Source organism: Fukomys damarensis, unplaced genomic scaffold (assembly GCF_012274545.1).
Source record: "Fukomys damarensis isolate Sample0158 unplaced genomic scaffold, DMR_v1.0_HiC HiC_scaffold_35, whole genome shotgun sequence".
NCBI classification, from domain to species: domain Eukaryota; kingdom Metazoa; phylum Chordata; class Mammalia; order Rodentia; family Bathyergidae; genus Fukomys; species Fukomys damarensis.
Genome location: NW_022900947.1, coordinates 26,969,999 through 26,992,106, shown reverse-complemented (window position 1 = coordinate 26,992,106; position 22,108 = coordinate 26,969,999).

Below are 22,108 nucleotides of genomic sequence, written 5' to 3'. Positions count from 1 at the left end.
ATAACCTTCTGCACTTATGATCTCACCCTTTTTCTTTCGTGCTTAAATTCTTTGAGGGTACAGGTAAGATCTTATTCTAATCTGCATCGCCATTGACTATACTATCTAGAATATAATAGTTTTTCTCTAAACATTCATTTGGATCTCACCTAAATCAGTATTAAGTTCAATGTGTATCTTAAAGTACAGACTTTTATTCAGACTGTTTTTGATTGAGAGAGGAAATATGTACAAAGAGTTTCCAGAGCAGGCACGGCACTTTATAATCTCTGAGGTGTTATGTTCAATGACTGCACAGTAGAAGGGCTAAAATGCTGCATCAAAAATCATGATGAAATACTCCTAGCATTTGTTAAAAATTAATCTCAATGCATATATGTTTAGCTTCAGGAACTACCTGATTGGGATAGTGAAAAAATTCCTTCCTAAAATGTAGTGATGTGTTCAGCATAACTGTCATTCTGTCAGAAAAAAGATTAAGCAACTCCTTTTATTTAATCTATGGAAAGTTAAAGCAGTTCCTTTGGATAAATGTTCATTTTGCTTAAAGTTAGACTTGGTAAATAATGCCCAACAAGGCAAACATCTTAAGTTCATCAAAATTATTTGTATGTGTTAATAGAGAAATTACTAATAGATAAAAGAGAGCACCCAGATACCATTTCTAGCAACTATTGTGAGGTGAATCCTTCGTGTCTTTGTGACTTTTATTAATATGGAAGTATGAAAAGTGTGCAGAAAGCTTTTGCTATTCTTTTGCTTCTGTGTATTCAGATATTAGCCTTCAACAGAGGTCAACAAGTATTTATTGACTGGTTTCTGTGTGGAAGTGCTGTTGGATTTAGTTACAGGAATACATAGATGACTAATACGGAGACACAAATCACAAAGCCTAGGCACTATTGCAAAGTGAAATGAAAGAGTGGAAAAGAAACAATTTCTGGTTTAGAAATATATGGCAAAAGGCAATCTTGGACATTTGAACATTTGACAACTATGCACACTTGTGGTTTCAAGTACCGTGGGGCTTGATACTGAACAAGATTATTCCACATTTGGTAGGGAGGTAGTGCTCTTAGCAATTTGGAGAGTGAGTTTGCTGTAAGCCACAGGGATCGGAGAGAGCAGTTTGTGTTCATGCAGACTCGCTTGTACGTTTGTGTGTATGCTAGGCGGAGACTGAGCCACTAGAATGGACTCCGGTTACATTTTAATACGGGTTTCAAACTTTAAAAGTTTGATTCACACTTTTGATGCCTCTAATTCAGGCTTATATGGCAGCAATATGAGAAGTTGTTCCAATATATGACTCTTATGTTTCAAAATAACCGACAGGGTTGAAGAGCTTGTCTAATTTACTTGCTTTTAAATGTAGAATGAGCCTCTCAGCAAGCAGCCCAAACCGTTCGTGACACATGTGTTTAGACTCCTTGATTATATTTACAATTCCTAGAAAAGAGAACTTGACAGAATAAAAAAAAAAAAAAGGCAAACCACCAGCAATTACTTTGTATTCAAAGTAGGGAGGGGAAATAGGATCGAACCGCATAACTCTGCCTCCCAAGTACGGCAGTAAATTTCCCCGGTTTGGCTGTCTTTTCCCCTTTCTTCTTTGATCTTGGAACCTGTTAGGTTTTACTCCTCTGTGGCTTACAAGGTATAACATTTATTAGCTAGACATAATGCGCTGTTGTTACCATTAATTAGTTTGATAATAAATCTGAATAATGCTACTTAGTTTTAGAATAGATTCAAAGTTGTTTTTTTTTTTTGGAGTCTTACTTTTCCAAAGAAAAGAAAAGAAGACTCATAAGAAGACTCATTGCCTTTAGAACACAAACATCTAAATTGAGAGCAATCTACTATTGAAGCAAAATAGACAAAGTAAACTAAAATGTTATTTTTTGCTTCAATTCAATAATTTAGATAAAATAATTTTTGAAATGCAAAATAATTTATTGCATACTAACTACATATCACATATTGTGGTTTCTCATTTCTTATAAAATATTAATAACCTAATTCAGACAAAAGAAAAGTAAAACAGGCAATGCGTATGCCAGTGCTTATTTTATACATTGTTTCTTTTAAAATAAGAATTCTGGGCCGGGGTTGTAGCTCAGTGGTGCTGCATGCGCAAAAATACAAGACCCCGAATTTGGTCCTTGGTACCAAAAAAAAAAAATTCTGCTTTGTTTTACTTCTTGTAATTGTTTGGTTAGAACAAGATTTTAACTTTGGCCTTCAAGGGCTTTACCTCTGAACATACTACAAAAAGAAAAAAAAAAAAAAGCATCTACACGAGTGCATATCAGTTTGAGCGCTGTCAGACTTTACACAAAAGAAATTTCATAATTTATGAAAACGGAAAACTCTTATATGTGGGCATTTGGTATCAGAGGTAAATTTAGGTGTAAGATCAAAAAGTCTAGGGAAACACAGCTATAGGTTTCCTGTGATCTGCTAACCTGTAGCCTTGAAAAAGACAAGCTTCCCCCTTGCCCAGTAGAGGAGATAAAAACCCAAAAGGCAAATGGTTTGTTTTTGTTTTTTTGTTTTTAGTACTAGGGGATTGAACTCGAGCCTTTGCGCTTGTAAGGCAGGCCACCGAACCGCTGAGCTAAATCTCCAACCCCCAGGCAAATGGTTTGTACAGAAAATAAAGACATGCCGTTTCAAAGTGTCTTCCTTCTAGGAAGAAATGCTGCATAAAATGTTAAGTGCCTCGTAATACTGTATATCATCTTATGTATAGAGTCTACTCATTTTCTGAACTGCAACTGTCTTACAAAAACTTTCTTTTTCCTTTGTCATTTTAACTATGTAACATTTATGTAAGGTACCAAATAATAAAGGAGAAATTCTAAAAGCCAGAATACATCCTATCACTCTGATATAAGCTACAATAAAATTTTAAAAATGGCTTTTCATATATTTTTGTATGGATATAACTGTATGTGACGTGATATTATGATTTGTTTTAAGAATAGAATTCGTTTTTCAGGCTTAAAACTTTTTCCTTGCACCTCCTCCTTATCCCTCTTAACAATCTCTCCTGTTTTTTTTTCCATGTAATTTCCTGGGCTTCTATCATATGGAAACATTATTTTACAGATATTTGGGCCACTGTTTCAGCATATGAGATCATATTGTGCACATTGCTTTTTTTTGTTTTTGATCCTCATCCATACTTCTTGGAAATCTTTTTCAAACTATCTGGTTAGAAAAAATCAATTCTATATTATGTTAATTCTGAATCTCAGTTAATCCAACTAGAACACTATTAATATGTAAATATTTAGTTTCTAAATTTTTATAAATACAAAAGATATTGCAATACCCCTTCTGTAGTAAATATTCTAATGTCCATGCACTTTTAACTCTATAGGTGAGGTATGGAATTTTTAATGGAAAAGCAAATTACCACATGCCCTCCAAAATGGTAAAATTTGTTTCCAGAAACCATGCATAACATATTATTTTCCACTTCACTTTGAATATCAGTAGCTACCTACAGTTACTGTTGTTAATTTTTGTCAAATGGATGAGTGCTATATTATTCTCCTTTCATGTTCATCTAAAGAGTACTGAGTTTTTTTGTTTTTTTTTTGGTACTGGGGATAGAATTTAGGTCCTGATTCTTGGAAGGCAGATGGCGGAACCTCTAAGCTAAATCCCTAGCCCCCGAGTTTTTATGTTTTCATTCATTTATTGATTGGCCTTTGGCTTGGTCCTTTTATATGTCTATTTATGTTTATTCCCATTTTCATTAATTTTCTTGGCAGCTTAAAAATTAGTTTCAAGCAGCTGTTTTATATTATAGATAATTTTCTTTATTCCTACTGTAAAATAATTTCCTCAAATTCTCAGATGCATTTGATTTTGTGTATATTATATTATGGCATGTGAAATAATCTCAGAACAAAACATGTTTATAATCCAAATGGTATTCTTATTCTTAGCTTATCCTAATTGTCTAAAGGTTTTTCATTTCTTTATTTTATTCATTTAATATTTGTTTATAATACTTCAATATTTTGAGGTAGTGACACTGTTACTTTATTCTAATATGATTTATAAAGAATATTTACTAAAAACATTTTTTCAGTGTTTACTAAAAACACTGAATGATTAATCTCTAAATATGGTCATATTGAAGTACAGAGCTTCAACTCTTGGCATTTCTGTGCACATAAACATTTGGTTCATAACATCCTGTATTGCTCCTGCTTCTTTCTTTAGCAAGAAAATACATTTGCTTGCAATTCCTCCTTGTCTAAGTGAGAAATAAATTTAACTTTGTTTCTCAGATCTGTGTGAGTTATGATTTCATTAAATAAAAAAAAATGCCCAAATAGTTCATTCTAAAACATTTTGGACTTTTGAGCAATTTAAATTGTATCAGACATCCCAAGCAGTTCAGAAGCACATTGTTTAAATCTAGTCCTTGTTTAATAATCCAGAGTCAAATTTGGAAGTAGAGAGTGTAACGTTAACAAAACCATTGTAATCCATTTCTTTTCCTTTTCCCCTACTGATACATTTCCAGCTCACAGAGTGGCTCAGTCCACATTATCCAATGCTCTCTCAGGTTTCCATAAGGTCAGCTTCTTGTCCTATTGCTCAGGTCTTCTCTGGTCTCCAAATTGAAACTTCATCTTGTGCACAAGTGCAGTAAGGCATACAAATTAAAGCAACCTAACAGACATCCTTAATAAAACATATTAAACACATATGAATTAATATAAGAAATACTACTAGAAAGTGAAAACCCTATAGATATTGTAGGCTAAGCTTTTATCCCCTAATATCAAATATGAAATTTATGTACTCTTTTTGCCTAGTAAAATTCAGTAAATTTATTCACACAGAGATCATTTTGGTGATTTTTTGGTAGAAGACCTGTGCAAACTAGTTTAAAACATATTCATTCTGTTTACTAAATTAATTAACTCAAAAGAAAAAATGTCTTTAAATTCATATTACACAATGAAAAGATTTTTATTAGTTATTGCCACAGGAGTGTGTATTTGTGTGTGTGTGTGTGTGTAAGATAATTCAGTAGCCCCTTGGAAATAAGACATAAAACACAGCTGGGTAAAATAATCTTCAAAATGAGAAAAATACATAAGTAGCAAGGAGCACAAAATGCTAAGATAAAAATAGCATTTTCTTTTTTCTTGCAATAAAGTTTTATTAATTTTTCCAATCATTAAATGTTAAAAAAGTGATTACATTAGTTATTGCCACAGGAGTGTGTATTTGTGTGTGTGTGTGTGTGTAAGATAATTCAGTAGCCCCTTGGAAATAAGACATAAAACACAGCTGGGTAAAATAATCTTCAAAATGAGAAAAATACATAAGTAGCAAGGAGCACAAAATGCTAAGATAAAAATAGCATTTTCTTTTTTCTTGCAATAAAGTTTTATTAATTTTTCCAATCATTAAATGTTAAAAAGATACACTAAATTTTTGAGGCAGTAGATGGCTCTCTGCCTGCCTTATTTTTGCTGAGTTTGAGGAAGCAAGTTTTGCAAGTGGATTTCCCAAAGAAGCAAAGCAGTAAATCAGAGCTCTGAAATTATTATTAGAAAACCAGCTCTGCTCCTTATTGATTATGGAAACTTGAGTTGTGGATAATTGTTCTAAGTTTCCACTCCTCAGAAATAAAATAAGTACTATGCTGCTGCTGTTACAGCTTACCTCACTATACTGTGTGGAAAATTTCATTAGGTGAAATAGGAGAATGGAACTTACTAAATATTGGCTGTCTTATAATCACTATAACTATTAATGACAATATATGATATTAATGTTTATTACAAAATTTGAAATATATGAATATACACTCAAAGCAGAGAATTTAGAGATACTGCAGTTGTGAACAGACTGATAGATGACTTTCCATTGTCACCTCCTATTATTCACATCTTCCTTTAATCTCCTCTGTTAAAAGCTGGAGGTTCTTGTGACTTGTTTCCCAGTAATGGAATATGACAAAAGTGGCAAGATGTCACTTCTATGATTGTGTTATATTAAAGACTCTATCTAGCTAACAGACTGCAGAGTCCCTGTGTCCACTACAGGCTGCAAAGAAGCAACTTACCATTTGTTCATCGATAATGGTTCAGTTTAGACTTAATCAGGTTGTGAGTGGCTTTCACTTCCGGACATATGTATGTGAACTCTGCTGACAGAACTCTGAGTGGACCTGGAACTGTACTGCCCTAAGCTGAGCATCCAGATCAGGATCAGACAAAGTCATCATCTTGATTGAAAGGAAAACAGGTAAGCCGTGCTCTGACTTTCTACCCAAATAAATACCCACATAAGAGGTAAATGTGTCGGGTTATAAGACATTAAGTTTGTTGTCATTTTTTATGCTGCTTAGAAAACTAACATGGGGAACACATTTCTACAATGAGCTACAAAACATCTTTAAATTATTTTCGCTTTGTTTTACCTCTGTCAGTCATGATTGCTGGCATAAAAGGATGGACTTATTTGTATTATTAAACAAAAATACATAACATAATAAATGAGATTGTATGTTCTTTATTGGTGAGTAGGATAAATTAGAAGTTTGAGGCTGTACTAATAGAATAGTGACAGTCATAGTTAAAGAATATTCCGCCAAATGCCTGGAAGTGACACTGTGGGTCACTGCTCATATCTTATGAGATGGACCATCTGAAGTTATGTCAAGTTAGCATTCTCCCTTTGATCACAGTTTTAATGACTAGTGAAAGGTTGTTTTACTATTATAGTGATATCTCTTTATTTCCTGACCTAGTTTAGCAGCAGGAAGCTACAAGGAGCTATTAGGATTTGAAATGATTGCATAAATATTCAATTAAGTCTAACAAACAATTAACAAGCAGCTACTAACATAATAAGCCACCACAATACACTAAGCGCTTAGCAGTACATGTTAAAATAGCAGCTTAAATGTCATCTCCTCAGTGAAGCCTTGTGTGGCTGCCCAATAGAGTATAACCTAATCTTTCTCAAGGACTCTCTTCTATGGCTGCTTTTTACACGTTAGTCCAGCAACTTTTCAGTCATGACATAGAATCTGATATTATCAATTAACTTGTAAGTGTTTTGTCTCACTATATGTGCACAAGAATGACATTTCCATCAAGCAAGAGACCTTATCTAATGGACTCATGTAAATAAATGAGTGAAGAAATGAACAACACAGATCATTACAGCGCAGAATCTGTCCTAAGTGAGTTACTGACTGCAATATCCTTTTAAAGGGTGGAGTGAATATAATCACTGGGATTCCTGGAGAGAACAATTCCCACTTTCATATTCTTTCCCTATCTGTAAGTTACCAATCCTCATGTCTAAAACCCACATATTTACAAAATTCTGGCATGGATCCTCTCTTTTATTTTTTATTTATTTGTTTATTTTTGGAGTTGTTTTGGGGTGTGCAGGGTCTTGCTATATAGCTCAGGCTGGCCCTGAGCTTCCTGCAGTCCTCCTGCCCCAGCCTCCCAAGTGCTGGGATTTCAGGCATATGCCACCAGGCCTGGCTGGATCCTCTCTTTTTAAAAAATATTCTATTCTTATTAGTACATGTTTGCAATACACAAAGATTATATTCCTTGTGGGGATTTGGTACATGGACCTAATTTTTTTTTATCCCCTTCCTTCCTCTCTCTCCATTTCCCATTTGCAGACATCTATCTCTCTTTTCCTATTATCTATCTTTTATTTTGCTCTTTCTAGTTTAGGTTTCTCATATAGAAGGAACCAAGTAATACTCAAGTTTGTGTGGCTAATTTATTTCACTTAACATTATGGTTTAAAGGTACATCTATTTTCCTACAAATGATGTGAATTTATTCTTTTATGGCAGACTACCACACTTCTAATCCATTCATCTGTTAGGGTCATATAGGCTGCTTCAAAGATTTAACTTTTATGAATTGTGATGCTACGAACATGGGTAATAAAAGATTTTTCAGTGTTTGTGCTAAAAATGTTTATAGGACAAAAAATTAGGCCACAATATCTCTAAAATTGACTTAAATCTGGTCTAAGAAAAGCTATTTTTAAAAATGGTACACTAGTAATTTTAGTGCCATTTATTGATTCAATTTTTTAATTCTGATTGCAACACTATCACCTACATTAATATGTAATTTACACATACATATTCATCTACATGTAGAATTTTTTCCAGAGGTTGGTGGAATTCCATTAGCTATCTGTACATAACTGTACTGAAACCAGTTGTCTGATTTGTTTTACCTTTAGACAAAATTATGGTATATTGTTAGTCAAAGCTGTTCACTTATTCTCCATGAAAATTGCCTTGGCTGAGATGATCTTCATCAACAGATTTAGGAATAATTTGTTCCTTGAACTTTTGCTGCACAGTGACTTTACCATAATCAAAATTCTTTACATATCTACAATAATATGACTTTTAATTTATAAAGCAACTTTATTCACAACTGAGAAATATGAAGTTTTAGAAATAACATTTCTGGCTGTAATTTAAAATATAACAAACTTTCTGGATCTTGATTTTTCTTTATGGATAATGTTTTCAGTATTATAGAGGCTATCCTTTTAGTTGTGATTTTGATACAGTCAATTATGAGTTTATGAAGGCAGCATTCTTGTGAGTGAAAGAACTTATATATGAAAAACTAACATATGGTTTTGTCTTGCCTTATACCTTTTGAAAATATTGAAATTTGAAAATACTATGCTCTACGAAAGTTCTTTATATACATTTTGTAGTTCCATTATTTAACGTTATTTTTATGATGACATACTGTATCTGAGAACATTTTATAATTATTCCTTTCTTATATTAAATGTACAGTTACTTTTTGTAGTGTGCTTTTGTTCATAAAACTTGACTATTTTTGTGTATTCTAATTCAAGTAAATATAGTTTTCACTGATAAAATACTATTAATGTTCTTATTTCTCCACTTTTGCAAAAAAATCTTCTGTTCTTTTCTTTATTATTTACTCCTTCTCTTTCTTTAGGTTTGCTGTCATTCTTTTTCTGTGCTATACCACCTTATTTGAATGTAAGAAGAAGTAATTACATGTTCAATAAAATGAATATCAGTTACTCGGTAATAAAGGAGTTTTGCGTTGACAGATTCAGGCTTTTCTGTCAGCTTAACAGTTGTATCCAGGGCCCAGGCTTTTTCCATGTGTTCTCTTGCCTGTCTTCACATTGTATTTTCATCCATGCTTTTTGTGTTTTGGTAGAACTGAAGCTGCTCGGCAACACAGCACAATTTTAAACAGTTCCAGATGACTAGAAGTGGCTGCATCACAGGTATGTGATAGTGGAATTAAGGGTGGACATTAGCCCACTGGTTAGTTTAGCATAGTTCTGGGTGTAGATAATGAGAAGGCCCATCGTTTGTTGGTGGCACCATGCAATAGGCTTGTAGTTGAGATGAGAAAAGACAAATGTAAGCTTCTCGTTTTGCTGCCTCCTGTCTTCTCTGCCGAGGACTGTTTTTCCTCTGTGCTGCTCCCCTGTGATGCCACCCTGCCTTTGAGCCAGATGAATATAGATTGAAACCTCTAAAACCTGTGAGCTGAAATAAGCCATTCCTCCTTTATCTTGTGAGTGTCAGGTATCGTGTCTCAGGAATGAGAAAACAACTAAGACAACAGTGGTGACTTTGAAGGCCAAACTTTAAAACAACAGTTTTCTATGCATGACAAAAATATTGATATAAGGACACTGAACGCTTCTGAGAGTATAATGAGCAGTTGTACATCCTTGGGAAATAATACTTGAGAAAGGATAGAGCTTTAATCTTTACTCCCTAAAATCGAAATAGACCCATTGGCACGAAATAAGTTTGTCCTGACAAAGGCTCTGTGAGATCAGAGTGAATGAAGCTGCTGAATTTTTAAAGAGATACATGGTTGATTATTTTCTTTTGTGCTTGTTCCTACACAGTGTTACATTTTTAAAAATGTAGTGATGACTCTGAATTCATGAGCTGGCACATACTATAACTTGACTTGAATAAATTTCCTAGTGTGGATTTGACCTCTGTTTGATTTTTTTTTTATTCTTTCACTATTTAAATTTTTGTTTATTATTAGTACATATGTGTAGTACATAATGTTTACATTTCTCATGGGAAGTTGGTATATGTACATAACACATATTAATTTTGTTTTATATCAGTTTTCCTTCCGTCTCTCCCTCCTCCACCTTATTCCCTTAACTTTATTATACATCTTTGCAGTATATAATTTTAACATATAAATGTCAAGAATTTTTAGTGCACAGACAAGAGTCGTGTCTGTGAGAGTTGGAATCTTCTTTCTCATCCTTTGAAGGACCTAAGTGGGATTTCCTGTGATGTGCAACCTAGGCCAGCAACCCAGTGACAATCAGAAGTCCTAACTCCAGTGTTACATTTCAGTATCTCAGCAATTGCAAATAAAGGATTTTCTCAGCTTAGAGTTTAGGAAAAGGTTTGTCATCACCAGTGGGTCATTGTCCAGCCACAAGATGAGAACAGCTTAACTCACTCTCTGAATACAAGGAGCCAATCAAAAGGGTTGAACTGCTTGTGATGAATAGAGGAAAGGGGATTTAGAGAGAAATGGTGTTTTTGCTTGTTGAATCTAGGAATAACAGAGAACTTTGAGCTCTTTTTTCTTTTTTGAGAATTATAGAAGGTTGTTTTTTACTGCAAGATGGTAAACTGCATGAAATTGTTGCATATTCTTTACTTCTGGAATAAAATATTGATTACTAGACTGTTCTCGTTATGAAAAAGGAGACTAATGATCAGATTGAAAATGCCCTTTGCTAGGTCTACATTTTCCAATAGCTTAAATGTTCTTCTCCTTCTCTCCATTACTTTAATCATCATTGTGGCATGAAACATTCACACCAGATGCAGCCTTAGAATACACGGGGGCATATTCTGGACAGTGTTTTCCTGTGCTGTAGCATCATGGAGTTTTGTTCTTTGACTCTCCTTTTACTGTCCTTTGACGCTCTTTAGGAAAATATTTTCTTTCTTGGCTATGCCATAAATCTAAATTTATGACTCCCACTGCTATTGTTTAATGTTTAACACTAATAAAAACGGTACTTAGCATTGACATAAGGTTCATATTTTAAAGTGCTTTACAAGGACTATTTTTCAGGTCTCCTTTTAATGAGACTGCTTTCACGGGTAATTTGTATGAATATTCAGGAGACACTGTGAATGTGAAGTTGAAGCCCCAGTCCTGTAATGATTTGGAATTTGGGTAAGCAATACACAGAAAAGTAGAAGTGCTGATTCAACAACTATAAACAAACAAAAAGAAGCGTTTACATTATACTGAGGTCAGTACAACGTACTCATATCTGTCTCTGTGTTATTCGTTATTTGAATAGATTGCTTTTTACAGAAGATAATACCTACAAAATATGTAAAATACCTACCTAAAAACCAGTACCTGAAAACCACTTTAGCAGATTCTCATTATTATGATATTTATTAAATGGAGAGTTTTTAAATGGAGAGCAGATATCTGTGTTTCAAATGCAAGGATTGCAGGGGATTTAGCTCAGTGGGGCTGCACGTGTCTGGAAAACTCAGGATCTTGAGTTCAAGTCCTGGTAAGAGAAAAAAAGAAAAAGTTGAGAATATTAAATGCAAGAATTGTTGCTTAAACTTTCAGGTTACGTTGGTATCTTAGCTTAGTTCGTGACGAGCATGGTGTAGTTTAAATTACAATGATGGAAATGTTAGTTTGTCCCATTCAAATATTCATAGTTAGTTAAAGTAAAACTCATTACTGTATAAAAGGCACTCAAATTATCATCAGTAAATACAAAAATGTATTTGTGCTCAACAATTGTATCCTCATTTTGTCTGCATGTGTAAATTCATGAACAGTTCTCTCAAATTAGTGATTTCATGCACCACTCAAAAGCTTTCCATATAACATATTCACTTATAAGAGATCTTCACAATGTAAAATTATTTTCTGGTATTATTCTCTAAGTTTGGTACTGAAATGTACTGAGAATAAGTATGATGTCTCATGATTCTTTGAGTGATTCTCCAGTGATTAAAAAGTCATTGGGATATATTACATGCTCAATAAATGTCTGTGAGCTGCTAGTTACTGATCGTGTATATTGGAATATTATTTCAAACAGTACAAACAGTTTGTGAGGGAGTATCCTGCAGGGACACAGGCTAGATTTCATGGATGTGTCAGCTGTATTCAATTGGAAGCCACATGGAGTCTCTCTATCCCTTTCAACATTAAATTTAGACTGTCTGTCATACTCTGCATCTCCTTTCTGTGATTTATTTTTTTCAGGTACCACCTTTTGCTTTCCTTGTCTCCAGAAAAGTCACACAGACTTTTGTTCTTTTACTGTTTTACCATTTCAGTCTCTTCACAGAGAATTTCTTATCTCATCAGTCACCCTAAGGGTGTTCACTTTTGGTTATCTATACATGGGCTTTAACATCATCTCTTAAAAGAAAACTTCCTGACTGCTAAAATCCTGAAAGTCTAGATCATATTTTAGTGAGTAAGGGTTAATGTTGTGACAACGCAGTTAAGCCTTACGGGGGCCCACATATTTGGTTAAAAATTATTTTTAGTGCTTCTTTGAGAGCATTTGCGATGAAATTAGCATTTAAATGAGTAGACTTTGAATTAAGCAGACTGTCTGTGTTTTGTGGGCGAGCTCCATCCAGCTAACTGAGTGGTCTGAAAACAAACTGGCTGAGCCTTGCCACCTCCATTCTTCTTCAGACTTGAATTAGAGAACCGATCCTTTCATGTGCTCTGTGTTGATGAACTTTGTAGTGGAATTGTAGCATTGGCTCTTTCTTGTCCCTGTGTATCCAGGCCGCCCTACAGATTTAGGACTTGCTAACCTCCATAATTTTTTATACCAATTCCTTTGAAAACATTTAATATACTTATCTATCGTATTGTTTTTTCTCTGGAGAACTTCTGCTGATACATATTGGTTATTTATTAACTTTTCCTCCCCTTCTTAAATTAAAAAATATTGATTGACACATAGTCTTTATGCATATATATGAAAAGCAACATGATATTTTAATTCATGTACATGTCATATAGTGATTAATTGGGAATATTTAGAATTTCATCACCTTAAAATTTTATCATTTTCTTATAGTGGAACATAAATTCCTCTCATATCTAGATTGAGATACATAATACATTAGTGTTACTAATGTAACCACAGCATTACTGTGTCAAAAGGCACCAAACTTATTCCTTCTCTGACATAATATTCGTTTACTGTTATATTGATCCCTTTCCTCCCTCTCTTCTCCACACAGCCTCTAGTATCCACTCTTCTACTTTTAACTTGTATGAGATCAACATTTTCAGGTTCCAGTTAGGCGTGAGATCATACAGTCCTGTTTTTCTGTCTATCCCATGAGAGCAGAGGCCCTAACAGGCTTTTTCTTTATTATATCCACAGGACTTAGTATGAGTCTTTTACTATAAAATTATGTATGGTGATACATTTTGTTGATTGAGTGCTTCAATTGATTACTTGGTCCATAGATACCAATTTGAAGGATACTTAAAGAGTAAATAATGAAAGTGTCTTTCATATTAGCATATGTTCTTAGTGTGTGTTATGAAATCAATTATGTATGAACATATGTACATAATCTAATTGCAAACAAATCTACTGAATGAAAATATTTATTTTGAAATAACCCCAAATCATCACTTATTTTATGACTGAGAGGGTGCATAGTTGATGCAAATTGTAGATTATTAGTTACAGCTAATACATTAATATTACAATTAATAGTACAGTAAGAAAAATCACTGGGCATTATTATTTACCCTGTTTAAATAATAATATTTATTTAACATTTAACCAGTTTCTTTATGCATATAAAATGAGGTAAATGAAAATGTCTAAAAAAATTAAATGTGTTAGGACAATGTTTGCCAGATGATTGTAGCTATTATAATTTTCCTATAACTGTCATGAGTCCTCAAGCCTTTTACTCAATGAACATTATTTTGTCAACCAATGAAAGGTTTCACCAATTATTTTAATGAAATAAAAGCTACAAAATAAAAATTATCTTTTACTTCCTCTCATTTTTGATGAAAATATGTTTTCAAGGTAATAGAAATTATTTTTTATTTCGCATTTTATTTTTCTTATTATATCATATTCCTATGAGCTATGGTAAGTAATTGGGTGTATTTCTGTCTTTTCACATTTTTTTTTTTTTTTGGTACTGGGGATCAAATGTGGGTCCTTGCCCTTGTGAGGCAGGCCACCGAAACGCTGAGCTAAATCCCTGGCCCTTCACACTTTTAGAATATTTGTAAATATTATTTTTTTCTTTGTCAAGTTATACAAATTTAGCTTCTACTTTTATCACTGAAGACATTGTGTTGGCTTATTAATTATTTAAATTTCTGTGCTCTGGATGGTCTCCAAATCTTTTTTTTTTTTTTGGCTTTAATTGAGTTTATTGCTACATTTTAGGGATACAGTACAGTTACATTCATTGTTGGGATCTTGTACCTCTAACTACCTCTACGACAGGTCTCGAGACTCATTTTTTCCCCTTACCCCTGCCCTCCCTTCACCCCCTCCTCCCCTGGAAACAGCCCATTTGCCCATCCATTGGAAACTGGAAAAAGAAGATGTGGTTTTTCTATAAAATGGAATACTACTCAGCCATAAAGAACAAGAAAATAGATTCATTCATACGAAAATGGATACATAATGAAGATATACTCCTAAGTGAAATAAATAAGTCACACATGTATAAATACTGAATAGTTTCTCTGGTGTGAATAATCTCCAAATCTTTTGAATTATTTAAAAAAGACACAGCCAAAACTTGATATTATGGAAATTTGAAATATATAATCTCAACCAAAGTGATTTTGATATAATAGTTTGAAATATTAATCAAAATATGTTTATTTTTTCCTGAAGTTCATTATGTGTTGATGGCATTAGATTTTGGTTATTTCTCTAAATATGTCAGGTCTTTAGTTCATCAACTCACATACACACAGCCCTGCATCTATATGATGGACATGTACCAACACATACACATGAATTATTCCTATATTTGGATTGAAAAAGTTTCTTGTAAGAAATTTCTTTTTACCCCTAATAAAAGTTCAATTGTATTCAATTTCCAAATTCTGAAGAGTTAAATTAAGAACCCAAGGAAAAAACTAATTTGCACCTTTGTTTCACTTTAAAGTAGTGAAGTGATTGTTACAAAGTCTTCAAGAAAATGAGTCTCTGTGTGTTCATCATTGTTTTATGCTTTTACTTTCTGTATTTGGACCCCACTTGACTTAGAATTCAATACTCAAAGACATTTCTGTGGGGACTTTAAACATGAAACAAGGATGCTAGATGTAATAACAAATATAACAAAAGCTTGTATGGTTCTTTCCTTTGGTCACCAAAGGGCAAACTTCCAAGGATTACTTTTTAGCTGTGTTCCCATTATTGAAGCATGTCTGTGTAATGGCTTCCTTCTGGGCCACACCTTACAGGAATGTCCTCTCGGCAGAATGAACATCTGGGGCAATTAACTGTGAAATTATTGCATCATCTAATATTATTTATAAGAAATACACACTTTTCCATCCCCAAGGAGAATTGTTTAGCATATTTTTATTTGGAGTAAGTTTGTTTGGTAGCCACATCTTTCTGTGAAAAAGCTGTAAACTGAAACAGTACAAACTCAGCAGAGCATTTTATCACAATAATGAAACACTGTGTAAACAGCAATAAGGAAGGTACAGATTCTGTGGTGTAAAATAAAGATCATAAGACATGCTAGGTATTTATCTTAGAAATTGGGTTTTTATTTGTATAGTTGAGGTGAAAATAAGCAATTTTGCATCACTAATGTGAGAATTAAAAGTAATAGTTGAGATATTATCTGATATATTTTTATGCCAAAATGTATACATATTACTCTACAAATGTCATTATTTTAGCACCATTTTTACCTTGTAAATGATCTGACACTCCTTTAGTTTCTTATTTATATGCATAGCACTTCTATTTTTTCCACCCGTTTTAATTAATCAATCATTTTTATTTATGAAGATTTCTTCACTTCCCTCAGTCTTTTGATATTGGCCTGACACTCCTAGAATTTGTCAAAATAATTAGAAATGTTTAATGAGTCTGCAAGACAATTAATTTAATTCCGTGTGATAACTGCCACGAAGTTCAGTTGATAGGTTTATGTTTAATTCTTTTGCGGAATGCTTTTATCTTCCAGAGAAAGTTTAAAAAGTTGAAGATTTCTTGTCCTGCCTGACAGTGTTAAATTCAGTTTCAACTTGAATTTTTAAAACCTGTGTTTAATTATTGTTATTTTTCACTCTTACTATTTTAAATTAATACCTTTAAAATTATAAATGTCAAATAATATAAGTAATTGTGAAATCATTGGCAAGAATACTACTTATTTCTTTCAAATATGAAATTCTTTTTGTTGTATTAGGAAGAGTTGAAATAAGAATTTTAATTTGTTTTCTGCAAACATTATTGCATTAGTATGCATAAATATGCTTAAGTTCTATTTGCATTGTTTGTACTTAATACAGAGTATTGCTCATTCACCAAACTCTAGATTTGTCCCTTTCATTGCACTGCCCTGAATATGTTAATTATTTAATTTGTTAATTTTTAAACTATTCCTCTTGCAATAATCAAATGTTTTATTTGAAGAGATGCAGTTGACAAGAAAGTACAAGTTCATAAAAAGACACCTACATCTGACCTAGGAAATTTTAAAAAATCTTTAGCAATTTTATTTCATCCAGACATTGGTTGAATAAAATATATTGGGTCTCCAATCTAAGAAATTAAGGCAATATTCCTACTGAGTATCATGGGTCAAGTTAATTATACATTTCTTTCACCACCCCTAGTTATTAAATTGATTCTTAGGAAAATCCTCAATAGTATTTTGATTGCTTTCATCCATTTATGCGCAGAAAATTTCAGGAAATGTAAATCCCTTATGTAAATTCCTTTCCCTAATAAAATGAAACTCTGGAAGTAAATAGAGCTCTTAATAGAATGATTAGAATATCAAATGTCATGAAATTAGAGAATAACTGTCCCTTGTCATTTTTAACTTTGGGTCAGATAATAACTAATAGAGAATAGGTGAGGTCACAGTATTAAAGAAACACTATATTGACTAAGTGGCCCTTTCTTTCTGTGGTATTAATTTCAAGGTGACCTTATATTATCTAGAGAAATATTTTTTAAAGAAAGCTTTATTATTGAAAAACTAAGCACAGGATCAATACAGTTCCAGGTTTCCACATTACTTTCTGCTAAAAAACAGTGTAATCTTGTGAGAGCACAATTAATACGCAAGCTTATTTATTTACTTATTTGTTTGGCAAATAGAGGTAGAAGCCTGTATTCCGTTGTTGGCGAGGCCTAGCTACTCTTCTGAAAACTCACTCGAAATGAGAGAGGCCCACAGTAAATTCACCTATACAGGCACTTAACAGTCCCCAAATTTGCTCTGCATGCTCAAATAAAAAATTCTAGCTTGTACTCTTTTGAGATGTGCAAATCAACTTTACATAAAGCCTTTTCAACAGCAAGTGTAATGTTTTTCTAACACTGTATTTGTTTAATCATGTGGAAAAATAGCTTGATTTTAAATCAATCAATCTTCAGAGCCAACAATGGAACAGTGTTTGATGCCTTCCTCAAGGGTACTGGTTGAAGAGTTTGATAAGGTTTTACGTTTAGTTAGGAAGAATCTCCACCATCACTAAAACACCCATTTTTTCAAAAAAATATGTCACCAAGGGGAGCCTTTTAAAATGTGTATTCTCTTCACAAACTAGGTACTAATTTTATATATGAAAATCATGTTTATTTTACCTCTTGGAAACATTTTGGGCTTTGTTCAAGATAGCTGGAGAAGTAGAAGCTGATTCTGGAGTGGCCTTTATGATTAGATGGTGCTGGACCCAGGAACCTGCTTGGGAGCTGACTGATCCTGCAGCACAGTTCAAACTAAACAACACCTACACAAGAGTCACACCTCTACAGAAGGTGTTTCAAGACAGATTTCAAACATGCTATAACTGCTGTTTTTTGAACACAGTCAGAATGTACTACTTTTTTTATTCCCAAAACAGAGTAAAATCTTTTAAGATAAAACGACATAGATAATTTAGTAAACTAATTTTTTCAGTTTGCAGTAAATATTCCAAAATACTCATTTTTAAATTCTTAATGTAATCCATGTGTATATTTTACTTATGTGACATTCTAAAACCCAAATTGTAATTACTATTCCATAGGGATGCTTTATTATAGCTTTTGATCCATCATGCCATATATGTTCATAATTCCACTAAAATTTGTATCTTCATTCAGTTTAATATGTATGTGTTTGTTCTAGTTTTAACACTGAACATTTTATTTGTGATTCGCTTTACTTTTTTAAGTGATTATATTTCAAACTTTTTTAAATTCCATGATATATAATGTAGATAATGGACAGCTTTGCCTCTTCTTAATTTGTTGTCTTTGAAAAATATTACTCTTATTTTACAAAAATAGAAACTCCTAGATAATTTATAAAAGTATTTTCTGACTTAGTTCATAGAATACATAAATAATTTCAATTGTAAAGTTTTTATTAAAAAAAAAAACTTCTTCAAAGAGTTACCTAAGGTGAAATATGCTTGTACAAATGTTCTGGGAGGAGTATAGTGGTCTAATTTTCAGTTTAAGGTTAATATGAGGGCATATAAAATTTTTAGAATATGTGTGTTCTGCATTTTTAGACAGTGTAAACTGTGTGCATGTGTATATGGATAAATAAATGCACCAGAATAATTACAGCAGAGTTAGAGTTATTAACAGCAGGGGATGAAGTTACTAGTATAGGTTACTTAATAATAGAGTAAATATCAATTTCAAAAGAATAAAGCAAGTCAATTTTTGTCAATGACAACTTGTTGTGGATGGAATGCTACTAAAGTTTCTCAAGTTCCATTTTTACTCTCTCTGGTCCAATGTCTTGTCTTTCTTTGTCAGCCTTTTCGGTTTCAAATGTTCATTGGCTGATTTTTCCTTTTGGAAACATATTTCTTTTGGTTTGATTCTTTTATATTCAATTTCTTTTCTTTTAAGTGCTTCCCTTCTTTCTAAATGTCTAATATTATATTTTTAGATAAACACTTCTCCACTGACTATTCTATTACTGAGCAGTAATGAAAATTAAAACCCACTGTAATTTCATTTTGCCCCTTAAAGAATGACCATCATCAAGAAATCAAACAATGACAAATGCCAGCAAAGTTGTTGACCTAAAAAGTACACACATCTACATTGTTGTTGGAATGTGAAATAGTACAACCACTATGGAAATCATTGTGGAAATCCCTCAAAAATATGAATGTAGAAATTCCATTTGACCAAGCTATTCCCTTTCTTGGCATCTTCTCAAAGAGTTAAAGGGATCATACTACAAAGAGATCATACCATCAACAGAAGAATGGATAAAGAAAATGGATTTGCACCCAGCAAAGTACCACTCTGTCATAAAGGTGAAGCTGAGCCATTTGTAGGAACGTAGATGGACCTTGACACCATATATATATATATATATATATATATATACACACACACACACACACACATACATATATATATATTTTTTACTTTCTTTCTTTCTTTCTTTCTTTCTTTCTTTCTTTCTTTCTTTCTTTCTTTCTTTCTTTCTTTCTTTCTTTCTTTTTTTTTTTTTTTTCCAACACAATAGCTTAAATATTGCATGGCTTCTCATATGACAAAACCAAAGCATAAATAAAGAGAAAAATAAAAGATAATAGGAAGTAGGGAGATAGATTGTTCTCAAAGGGGAAGTAGAAGAGGAGATGGAGGGAGGGGGAATAGAGGGAAGAGACAGGATGAAGCAAGGCATGAAGATGTGTTATATACAAGTGCCACTTCCTCAGCCAGAAAGTGAATACTGTGTACCATACACTTGTACTAATAAAAAAATTCCTTCCTGAATATTTCTGACATTTTTTACATTCCTGTGTTGACTGTTTGCTGAATATTGATATATATATATAATATATTACATGTATATTATATGTTATATAATATATATTACACATATATGTTATGTATGTGTGTAATATATATTTCATAATTTGTCTTTTGAGACAGGGTCTCACTACATAGTTCAGCCTGACCTGGAACTCTCTATGTAGCCCAGGCTGGTCCTGAACTCACAGCGATCCTCCTACCTCAGCCTTCTGAGTGCTGGGATTATAGGCGTGTGCCACCATGCCCAGCTGATATTTTTTTAACTATTTATTTATTTATTTATTTATTTATTGGTACCAGGGATCAAACTCGGGTCCTTGTGTTTGCAAGGCAGGTGGCGGAACCACTGAGCTAAATCCCTTGCCTCCTGACATTTCTTATTAGAGTCATTCCTTCGTGTTTACAGTTGCTGCTTAACAATATTTCTTTTCAAGTTTGAGTACCACATTAAATTTTTCTTTGCCTTGAGTTTTTTAGCCTACATTTTAAGGTACTTGAACATACTGATTCATATTTTGTATTTTCTTTTTTTTCTCATTGAATTTATTGGTATATTTTGGTATACAGTACAGCTGCATTCATCGTTGGGATCTTCTATCTTTACATGACAAGTCTTGGTTCTTATTTTTTCCCCTTATATTTTCTTTTTATGACACATTTTATAACAGCTCCTGTGGATACTGCTGCCTTTTTGGTTGTTTGTTTAAAAATGTCTCCCCGTCACCTCTGGTAGTAACAGTGCTCTTTACGTTTATGTTGAGAGAGCTTCGGAGTTCACCAAGCTGCTCAACTCACAAGTGTCCTATTTTGAGAAACAATAAAGCAGCTACGAAGACTGAGATTTTAAATCTTTTGGAAGTGAAGATTTGTTTTTGAGATGATTCATTATTTTTTACTCTGCGATATCTGGATTTGCAACATTTCTTTCTTTTCTTTCTTTCAACAGGCCTCCAATTCTTTCATTTACAGTGTCTTTGGGAGATGAACACTCTCATCATGCAAATACCCAATTCTCTTTCTCTCCTGTTTTTTGCACGTTTGTATGTGTGTGTGAATTAATTATACAGAATAATTGGTTTCATTGTAGCATTTCTATAGATGCTTGTCATTTTTGTTTTCTTTTTGATGGAACTGGGAATTGAACCCAGGCTCTTCAGACTGACTTATATCCCCAACCCTTTGTGTTTTTATTTTCAAACAGGGTCTTCCTAAGTTGCCCAGGCAGGACTTGAGTTTTTAAGCCTCCTGTCTCAGCCTCTCAACATACTGGTATTACAATAATGCACCACCATGCCTGGGCTTGTATATAACATATTTTGATTATATCCATCCCCCCATTATCTTCCCTCTTTTCTTTCTCTAATAATATTTTTCTTGTCTAACAGTCTTCCTTCTCCTATCCAATTTATTTCTAAATTCTCCGTTAGAGAAAAATATAGGTGTTGTGAGTCAAGTCCTTTCTCAATTGCTCAGTAGTACTGTGTTTACTCACTAGGTCTCAGCTACTATATTTTAAGTATTTTCCCTGCTTTGGATGAATATTTCTCTTTTAGGCATGATTTTATGTGTTTTTGGCCATCACTAGACTTTCAGTAACTTTCCTCTTTTCTGTATAGTCTCTGTATGACTCTGCTTCAGTGTTGTCTACAGATGTGACTCTGCAGGATTTACATGTTTAATGTTTAATTTAAATATACATATAAATGTATAGTCTTCTCTGCCCCAAAATATTTTTGAGAGTTGTTTTATTTGCTTCCCTTTTGAATTTTTATGGGTTTGGCAAATGCATGTAGCGATTTGGATTTAGGTAGCTGACATTATTGTTCAGGAGCCCAGAAGCCCAGTATGGTTTTTAAGGATGAGTCTTTATTGACTGATGCCTATTCTCTCCTGTATATTTTGCAACTCAGGGGTCCGTTTGTGTTACACCTCAGCCTGTCTCTTGAGACAAAGCATTCTATGGTTGTTTTCTCTCCATAGC